The following is an 11306-nucleotide window of genomic DNA, read 5'->3' on the forward strand; positions in this document are numbered from 1 at the left end:
TAACAGCTAAATATAGTTTTACCAAATACTTAACATAAATCAGATATCATCAGCTATTAGCTATCAGCTATCAGCTAACAGTTATCAGCTGTATTCAACAGTTAAATCAAAGAAGCCCTTCATTCTAAATTGGAGAGAAATATTTTGAATCCATGAAAGGGAAATTGGGAAACATAATTTTCTTTCATTTTTGTTTATTTCTTTCACATTTCTTTTTTCTCTTCTCTCCATTTTTCTCGATCCAAACAAAGGGTAAGAGAGAGAAATGGGTTAGGCCGCATGGTGGGTGACTAAAGAAGAGTAAAAGAGAAGAGTATTAGATATTACAGGTTTAACACTCCATATCAAAAAGCATAGTTCTCGATTTAACTAAATTTTTTACTTTTTAAATTGAGCCAAAAAAAAATTAAAATCGAATCAAGTTTAATCATCGAATTAAATGAATTTAATTAATTTATTCGATTTAAATCGAATAATACTCACCCATGATTAGAAGTATGCCTTTCCATCTTGCGAGGCAGACTAAATTTAAATAAAGTCAAATGTTTTTCATCTGTCTAGATTAGATATGGTCATTCTCATTTAGGCTTAGAACTCTGCCCAAACCCAAAATTATGTAAGAATTTTAAGAGCTAGGCCCAAGGCAACGGCATGCTACCATTTCTAAATTCAGCCCTGCTCGCAATCAGAAACTCAATATTCACCCTTTGTCCCATGAACAAAAAGAAAAGCCGTTGTTGTTGTTATTATTAAAAGACTGAATGGGCCAGTGCAATTATTTGCTTTATGAAATTACATCAAATCTCATACGAAAGTTGCTATTTGTCTTAAAAGATTTGATGTAGTATAACAATTAGCTTCTTTGTCTTTAAATTCACAAGATTTGATTCTTTTTTAAAAAAAAAATTCAAATTCACATGATTTGATTCTCTAAATTTAATTCTGTTAACTAAATAGCTTCTCTTAGTCAACTTTCATTAATTTAACAGGAAAAAATAATTAAAAGATAATTCATATGAAATTCCATACCCTTCATTAGAAACGTTTTCTTCTAAAAAAAATATATTCTGACAAGAAAAAAAAAAGCATTTTTCTTAGAAAAAAAACTTGAAAAAAAAATTGTTTTTCATGGTAAAAATGCTTTTCTTGAAAAAAATATTAAAAAAATTGTTTCTATTTAAAAAAATTATTATTTAATCTTTATATTTTAATAAAATTAATTATTTAATCTATTTATTTTAAAAAATATATTATTTAATCCCTTTATTTTTATTCCATTAAACTATTTAATCTCTTCACCAATTTTTCTATTAGTCAATAAATTTTAATCTAATTAAATTATTATTTAATTCTTCTATTTTAGTAAAATTAGTTAGTTAGTTCTTTCATTTTAAAAAATATTATTATTTAATCTCTCAATTATAGTAAAATTAATTATGATGGAGTTTTCACTCCAATTGTGGTGGAGGTCATTGCTATTAGGGAGGCATTATCCTGGTTGCTGTAGCACAATTTCCTTTTGATTGATGTGAGTTTGACTATCAAGAAGTATTATATAGCCTTATCTCTAATGCTCAAGATTGGCCCGAGTTTGGATAGATCATGGCTAAGTGTAGGCTCTTGTTATCTTAAGGATTGAGTTTTTCTACGAATTAGACTCCTCGTTAAGCTAACCTTGCTACCCATTCCTTAGTGAGAGCAACTTTATTATATGCTCAACGTAGTCACTAGGTGATCTCTCCCATTTTTCTTTCTAATGAGCTTTCTTGTAATGTTATTTCCTTAAGCTTTCTCACTTAATATCATTGGTCTTAGGTTAGGTGTATGTGGGTGGGTCTACTGACCTAGGCTAGTTTTGAACCAGTTTTGATAAGTTTTTCTTACATTTTATTAACACAATTTATTTTTAAAAAGAGCTAGTTTAATTCCATTAAGTTTCACTATCATCAAAATCATGCTCACTTGAGCCATGGAACCAACGATATTATTGTAAAATAAATGAATAATTTTCTTAATTTTTTGAATTTGAAAATTATTTTCTATTGTTGACGGGGTGAACGTGTTCATGTTTTCTCTTATCTTCCATGAAAAATTAGAAATTGGAGTTCTCTTAGAAAACCGAAAATGAAAAACAAATAACTATTTTTTTACCAATAAACAAATCTTTAGTATTTCACCGCAAACTTTAATGAATTAAAATTTAATTATTCAAGTTTTGATTTATAACCCAAAAAGAACCAAAACATATGTTGTGCAAAAGCATATGTAACGTTGAGCATTAAAACTTAATTATAATATTTTAGATATCAAGAGGTTTTGATAGAGTTTTTAATTTAGACTTAATTTTTAAACCTAATTGATAATTAATTTAGATAATTTATATATATAATTACATATAATTGATAAATTTTTTATAAAAATAAATTAATTTAAAAATTAATAAAGTAATTTGATTCAACTTATTTTTCTTTTTAAAATCGAATCGAAAAAATCAAAATTCTTAAAATATAAAATTGAATCAAATTGAATTATCTTAAAAATCAAATTGAATTACTGAATTAAGATAATTCAATTCATTTTAAACCGAATAGTGCTAACCCCTAGGCACATAATATGTTTGAAGGCCCATGGGTTTAAACAAGCGTGCATTACACAATCTCGCTTCTGCAACAACTCAATAGAACCTTCATAAATAGCTTCCAATGCCTTGTTTCGCTTCAATTATTAAGTTTTCAACCATGAGTTACACCCCATTGATTACCTGTTTAATATTGCTAGAGCCTATAAATAAAGAAGCTCTAACGGCCCCCCTTTGTTACACTTTAATAGTCCCTATAAAATTATAACTTTCTCTCCCATTTATATTTCATATTGAAATTTTTATTTTGGATTTGCATTTTAATTTGTTATTTTTATATTTTGTCTTAATTATTGAAAATATGTCCTTTATTATTGAAAATATAAATAATTTTATATATTATTATATAATTTCAATTAAAATCTTAAATTTTTATAATTTTAAAATAATTTCAACACTAATAAATTTATTGATATAAAAATAATTTTATAGAGTCACAAGACTATGGACAGTTTATTGACTTTTATTTTAAATTATATTAAAAAATATGCATAACCCCATCAACTTCCTTTTGATTATGCAAATTAAGGAAGGCAAGAAATCCAGTTGTGTGTCATTTAGTATTGGGTTTTTACATTCAGGTAGGTTGGAGCTCTTATAATTCAAAGTTCAAAGCTCTAGTTTTGTGAGTGTAATTCACCTGACATCACTATCCAGCAAGCCACTTGTTGATATTTAAAGAAAACTTTAATTTCTTCTGGACATACATCACATATACACCTTCATTTGATTGGTTATTGTAAGGTAGGTCTTTGAATGTCACTCTCAAGTGTGTGTATATATATATTTAATAAATGGGAAAGAATCAAATATCATCTTATTGGCTACTGTTATGCAGTTGAGTATGATTCTAATAAATATTAAAATAAATTCTTCAATTTCAATGTTGGGTTTACCATCACAAGTCCACTTAATAATTCTACCCAACAACTTCATTAATCAATGTTTCAACTACCCTAATTTCTATATTAATTTTTGCCCTGAAAATCATTTAAAATTTATCTCCCAATTCTAGTTTTTCTTTAAAGGAAAAGTATAATGTTTCAAATTTTTAAAATTATTTATATTATTGGTCATAATTTAAATATTGATTCAAATTCTACTTAATTTTTTTGATAAAAAAAAAATCTTGCCAAAATACCATAAGAACCCTTTGAATTTTTATTCTAATAAAAGAAATGCAACATATATTATTTTAAAAAATAAAACTTTTTTTATTTTGCAGAAAATAATTTATATATGAAAAATATTTTTCTAAACAAAATCTTTTTCATAAAAATATTTTTCATAATGTTAAATAAATAGTATATATATATAAATATTTTTATATTTTAATAAAATTATCAAAATTTAAAAAATAAAAAATGGCTTCCTATTTCAGAAGGAGGAAGTCATTTTTTTAAAAATAATTTTTTTAATAAAAAAATATTTTTTATTTTTATTTTTTTAATATTCTAAATCTTAAAAAATATTTTCTAAAAAAATATTTTTATAAAATAAACAAAGCGTATTTACATAATATATGAAAATATGAAACTTTTAATTATAGATTTTAATTCAATAAAATGTGTTAATCATTGATTGAAAGATCTGTCTATTTGCAAAAGAAAGTCAATTTTTGTGTTTTCTATATTTTATTTATAATCAACAATTTTGATAATTTTATTTCAATTATCAAATTTCATAACTTTTTTAATGCAGAGCGGCTCAACGATTCAAACCCCATCAATACAACGACCACCCATATCACTATTTTGGCTGTTAATTCACATGGAAAAGACAAAAATGCTATTTTATATTTATCACTGCTTTAACGATATTTTTGAATGTATTTCATCCCGACAAATTAAATACATTAAAACACAAACTCTGATCAACACAAAAAATTTGGCTTGCATGCATTTTGTTTTCATTTGCGCTCATTGTATTCATGTTTGTTTTTTTTTTTTTTAATTTCTTTCTCTTTAAAATTTAAATTATTTTTAATTTATGATGTTATTAGAAATTAATATAGTAATTTTAAAATAATTAACTATTACTAATGCATTATTATTTTACCAATTTAATTAACAGATCTTAAATTTCAATAAATTTAATATAATAAATAATATTTGAAAATATATGAATGGATGTTATATTTTTAAAAAATAAAAACAAAATAAATAAAAAATATCAAAATTATATTAAAATTAAAATAATAAAAAAATTTTAGATTAACCTCCCCCTTCCCTCTGTCTCATTCTACCTCCTAACCTTAATTTTAACACTGTTGCCACTAATTTTAATAAATTTAAAATATATTAAAACATTACTTAGTTTTCTTTTCTTAGTAGGGGATCAAGGAAAGTGGGTACTCAGAACTTAAGATATGTTTTCAGTAATTAGATAAAGGCAAAATATTACTTTGTTTAAAATACGTTAATATTAATAATTTTATTAAAAATTTAATTGGAGGAAACTTATTTTAAAATATCACTAAATTTAACAATTTTTCTATTTTAATGCAATGTTTAAAGTCTTATCATCCCTTATTTCCTTTTGTCAATTTTTTATTTAATGAAATATAAAAATATAAAAATATTTAAATCCTTTAAAAGGTAAAAAATAAATAATTTAGATTTAATTTTAGGATAAAATATTTTAAATTCATAATTATGAAAGATAATATAGTTTTAATACACTGTTTTCACTAGTTGAATGAAGAAATTTATAGTAATTGAAAATAATTTAGATTACTAATCAACATTAAAATTAAAAATAATTTAGATTGAGAAAGGAAAAGAAGAGAACAGTTACATTAGAAAACAAGGAAGAATGTTATGAGGAAAAAAAAAAAAAAAAGAAAAGAAGAAGAAAGAAAGAAAGGATGAATTCAATGAGGGCAGATGAAAAAAAATAATGCATGCAAGCCGAATTTTCTCTATTGATCATTTTACGTATTATTAATTGGTACGAAATTTACTTAAAAATAATATTGTAGAAAGAGTAATAAACACAACAGAGTGCTTATCGCTATGTAAAGTTAATCCAACGGCAGAGACCGCGGCCGCATGTGCAACCTCCATTTTCTAGCCCAAACTAGAAAAGTGCCGCTGCGGAAAGTTTGAATATATGTTAGAAAGGGTTTAATAATTATTAAATTAAATATTTATAATTAAAAATATATATATATATATATATATTTTAATTAATTTACATAAAATTTAATATAAATATTTAATTCAATAATTATTAAATTTATTTTTATTTGAGATTAAATTTATATTAAATAAAAAATATAATAATTTGATAATGAAAAAAAGTGATTAATGTATGTAATTATAACTAATGTTAAAAAATATAAATTAAATCGTTATAGATTACATGATTAGATAATGTGTACCTGAAAATATACCTGTATTCATAATTTTTTATGAATAATTAATAACAGAAGCGAAAGGTAAGTTCACAACTCCTAATATCCACAGTATTCAAATTCTATCTGAATTCTTTCTGATGTTAAATAAGGTTATTAGAATATATCTATATATAGAGGACTGAGAGTTATGGCATCTTCCTTATTGGGCTTATGAACAGCCTGATCCATTATGACTTGCCCAATCACATGGCCCAATTCATTTAGATATTGCCGATTACTAAACTTATTATTTAATATCATTATTTAATCTGTCAACGAGTTTAACAATTAATTAATGTTAATCCACATCTAGATACACATAAATAATCTAACAACTAAGCCACATAAACAGGTGTAGCAATAGTTTTTCTCCCATTATTTTCCAAGTCTACCAGATCCTCCACTATTTTGCTGGCAATCCTCAGCATCAGGGACTAGTAGGTTATTTTAATTTTTCCATAAAAAAATAAGTGATTACTTTCAATAATTTTTTCTTTTCTTTATTCATTGAATTCATTTTTTTTCTCTTTTCAATCTAAATTATTTTTAATTTTTAATGTTATTAGCAGTTAATTTTTTAGTAATTTAAAATAATTAACTATTACAAATGCGATAATATTTTACCAATTTTAATTAAAAGATTTTCAATTTCAATAGATTGAATAAAATAAATAATACGTCAAAATCTATGATTGGAAGTGAAATTAAAAATATATATATAAATATAAATAAAAATATAAAATTATATATAAAAATAAAATGATAAAAAAATTCTAAATATCCTCCCTCCCCCTTTGTCCCCATCCTACATTCTAACCTTAATTTAGCACCATTGCCCCTAATTTACTAAATCTAAAATATATTAAAATATTACTTAATTTTTTTTTTATTGAGGAGGAGATTAGAATAATAGTTACTCTATTTAGTCATTAAACCAAAATAGACTAAGTAAAATTTTCATTCATCCATACTTAAATATCAAAGCTTAATAAAAACTGTATAAATGAAATTATTAATTTTAATTATGGAATAAAATAAAAAAAAGGAGTAATAATAAAGAATGAATGAAAAAGGTGTATTTAAGTTTATCAAAATTAGTAGTTGTACAATTGAAGAGAAAGTCAGTAAAAGTCTCAGTAACAACAAAAGTTTTTCTAATTATAACATTAAATGTTGCTTATGATTTATTATTTTAATAGATTGAAATATTTATATAATTATGAATTTAAATCATGAAATAAGTTAAAGTTATTTAGGACAGTTAAAATTAAATATTACAAAAAAAATTAAGCTGGGTTGAAGGGAGTATGAGATTACAAAAGAATAACTATAATAGGTACCTAATTTTCTTTTTTTTTTTTTTAATTAAGAGTACAGTAACCCCTCTTGTTTTCATTCTTGCCTTCATTTATTTGCTACTCTTTTGGAAGTGTTTGGGAAATTTCCAGGAAATTACATTTCATGATAGGTATGGGTTTCTTAACTCACATAAAAAAATATTAAAAAAAAAATTCCCAATAGGCTAAAAAAATTAGGCCGTAGCTTGTGGGGTTATAGACAGAAAGTGACTTTAATTGATTTTTCCTTACTCACCATTAATTATAATATATTATGGCTCTTCCATAAAAATATCACTTTCATTATAAATTTAAAAGTAGAACAAATTGGAGAGATTATAATTTTTTACTTCTTTCCCTGTTTTCTCTAATGAAAATATGAGTAAAAAGAATGAATTCTGAGTTTTCTTTGTTATGTTCTTGTGGATACTTTTGGAATTTCATAAATTATTATTTTTTTTAATTTATGTTAAAGTTAATTTTTAAGAAAAAAATTATATTGTTTTCATTAAATAGAAACATAATACAAATTTTAAAAAATAAAATTTCATAATACTATAATTTTGTATAAGGAAACTTAAAATAAACTATTTATATAAAATATAATAATAATTATCTTAATTTAAAATATTTGATCATATTTATAGAGTATTTAATATACCCATTTGATGAGAAGTATACTCCACTCGATAATAAACTATTACTAATCGATTTCATAATCTTTGTACTAATCCAATGTAAAAACAATCAAATTTTGCTTCTTTGGTTTATTATTATTATTATTATTATTATTATTATTATTATTTAAAAAGTTAGTGGCTTTACTATTGGATTTATCAGACACATGAAACTCATGATTTAAAAAAAATAAAATTATATACAAATAAATTTTAAATAATAATTATAAATATAAAATGTTACTTTTAAGTGTATGTTTTATATTTTGGAGTGGCAGACAAACTTTTTTTAAAGCTATGGAGAAAAATACTCAAGTAAAAAAAAATTCAAATATACTAATAAGATAGAATTAAAAAGTAATTTAAAATTAAATTCAATAAATTTTAATTATAAAAACACTAAAATAATAAAATAAATTTTTTTCAAACTATTTTTTTAATAATACATAATAATATTTTTATTTAGAAAAATTATTTTAACCCTCCAAATACACTCAAAATTTTATGCTGATAGGAAAAGGAAGTACAGAAACCCACTCTAATACTTTCTCAAAAATTGAATTTCTTTCTTTTTTGATTATTGTTGAGTGGCTTACCAATTCTCCTTGCTACTGAAAATGCCCAGCAAATATAACTATCCAATTAACTTGTATGATTGTTATGTTCATGCAACTACACCAGCAATTATAATGCATTACAGCTACATTAAAAGTTCATTGTAAATTTATTTTATTTATTATATATATAATTTCATAAATTAAAAAGTTCTTCCAAAGAGTTATTTCTTGAATAATTCAACATTAAAAATTACTTTTTCAATTTAAAATATTCTCTCATAATAACAATTGAATAATTATTAGATAAATTTTCTCAAAATATTAATAAATTTTAAAATTAAAAAATTTAAATTCAAACATTTAAAATTATAGAAATTCAAGTCCTTATAATTAAAGATTGAATGATAATTAGCTATAAAGTAACATAAAATCCCTATAATTTTTAGTAGTCAATTTTTAGATTATCTATACCCCCATAGTGTTTATTAAATTAAAAAATATATATATTTTCATGCATTGACAACTTTGGGTACATTGATTTTGAGTTATTGAAGAGTAAATTTGTGTAACTTGAATTGCCCGAGCTGTGGGTAGAGTAAAAATAAATGAGAGAAATATTAGAGAGAAATTAATTATAAATATTTGTTTTAATTAATTATTATTTTTCTGATAAGTATCAAAATAGTATAGAGAAAATATCAATTTTAATATTACAAATTTCATATTAAGAAAAATAATTTAGAAACCTATTATTAAAGTTTATAAAGTTTTATGTTATCTAAATTAAAAATTAAAAATTTTGTACTACAAATTAAAGTTTAAATATATTACTATTACATATATCTAAATTGAGATGCTGTATAATTTAATCTGCATGTAATATTTTTTTTTTCTCTTTTTCTCAGTTACGCTCATTGTATTCATCCTTGTTTTTAATATAATCGTTATTTTTTTTTCTTTCTTTTTTCAATTATAATTATTTTTAATTTTATTAGCAATTAATTTTATAGTAATTTAAAATAATTAACTATTTGCAAATGCATTAATATTTTACCAATTTTAATTAAAAGATTTTCAATTTCAACAGATTGAATAAAACAAATAAAACGGTAAAATCTATGGTTGGAAGTGAAATTTTAAAAAATAAAAACAAAATATATAAAAATATAAAATTTTATTAAAAAATAAAATGATAATTTTTTTTTTATTAAGAGTACAGTAATCCTTACCATCCCTCTTCCCTCTTATTTTTATCGTTGCCTTTATTTATTTGCTATTCTTTTGAAAGTGTTGGAAAAATTTCAAGAAAATCATATTTCATGATAGGCGGCTAAAGATATTAAATTGTGGCTTTAATTGATAAATAGTAACTTTAATTGACCTTTCCTTTTTACCATCAATTATAATACATTATAACTCCTCCATAAAAATATCAACTTCATTGTAAAATTTATTATTATTATTATTATTATTATTATTATTATTATTATTATTTCATAAATTAAAAATACTTGTAAAGAATTAATTCTTGAATAATTTAACATTAAAATTATTTTTTAATTGTAAATTATTCTCTTATAATGACAATTGACTAATTTAACATTGAGTTACTTTTCTTAAAATATTCATAAATTTCAAAATTTTTGAAAAATAATCTTTAAAATTTTAAAAATTCAAATAGTAACATAAAGAATAATTGATAATTTGCTATAAAAGAAATTAAATGGTTAAAGTGACAGACAAACTTTTTATTTTTTTAAGTTGTCCACAAAGATAATAGATGTAATATGTATATAAATTAGTAATTTTCCTTAAAAATATAGATTTTATTTCAAATTTAAAAGTAGTATAAACCGGAGAGTTTATAATTTTTTATTTCTTTATTTCCCCCATTTTCTCTAATGAAAATGATGAACAAAAAGACTGAAATTTGAGTTCTTTTAGTTGTGTTCTTATTAATACTTGATAGAAAAATAAATGATTTTCGTAAAACATTATTATTTTTTTTATTCATGCTAAAACTTTTTTTTTAATTATATTATTTTTATTAAATAAAGATAGAATATAAATTTAAAATACAAAATTTAATAATTCTATAATTTTATGACAATTGATGCCAATGACTGTCTTTTGTCAAAAGTAAAAAAGAAAATTTCACAATTGATTTTTTTTTATAAAGAAGATTTCAAATACAATAATTTCATGATTTTATATACTTAATTTTATTTATTTATTTATTATTATTATTTAAAAAAATTACACAACCAATTTTCAAAGGTGTGGAAAAAAAGGCAAAGACAAAAAAAGATGAGTATACTCTGACACAGGTGCAGCAATAATTTTATGAAAAATGTCTCCCTTGTCTTTCACTTTTCCACGCATCACTGTCTGATTTGCATTGCGTTTGATTGAAGGGAGAAAATAGTAAAAAGAAAATAAAAAAATAATAATAATAAGAGAAATATTGAAAAAAAAAATATTTTATAAATAATAAAATTATGATTTTATCTTTAAATTAAGAAACAAAACTTTATAAAATATAAAAAAATATATTTATAATTTTTTATATTTTCTTTTCTCTTTCTCAGTAAAATGAAGAAAAAAAACTTTTGTTTTCCTATTAAAATTTTTTTAATTTTTTTACCAATTCAAATATAAAATAATAAAAATTAAAATTATTTTTCTTTTAAATTTTTTTTC

The sequence above is a fragment of the Hevea brasiliensis genome, chromosome 14 (genome assembly GCF_030052815.1).
Source record: "Hevea brasiliensis isolate MT/VB/25A 57/8 chromosome 14, ASM3005281v1, whole genome shotgun sequence".
In the NCBI taxonomy this organism is placed as follows: Eukaryota; Viridiplantae; Streptophyta; class Magnoliopsida; order Malpighiales; family Euphorbiaceae; genus Hevea; species Hevea brasiliensis.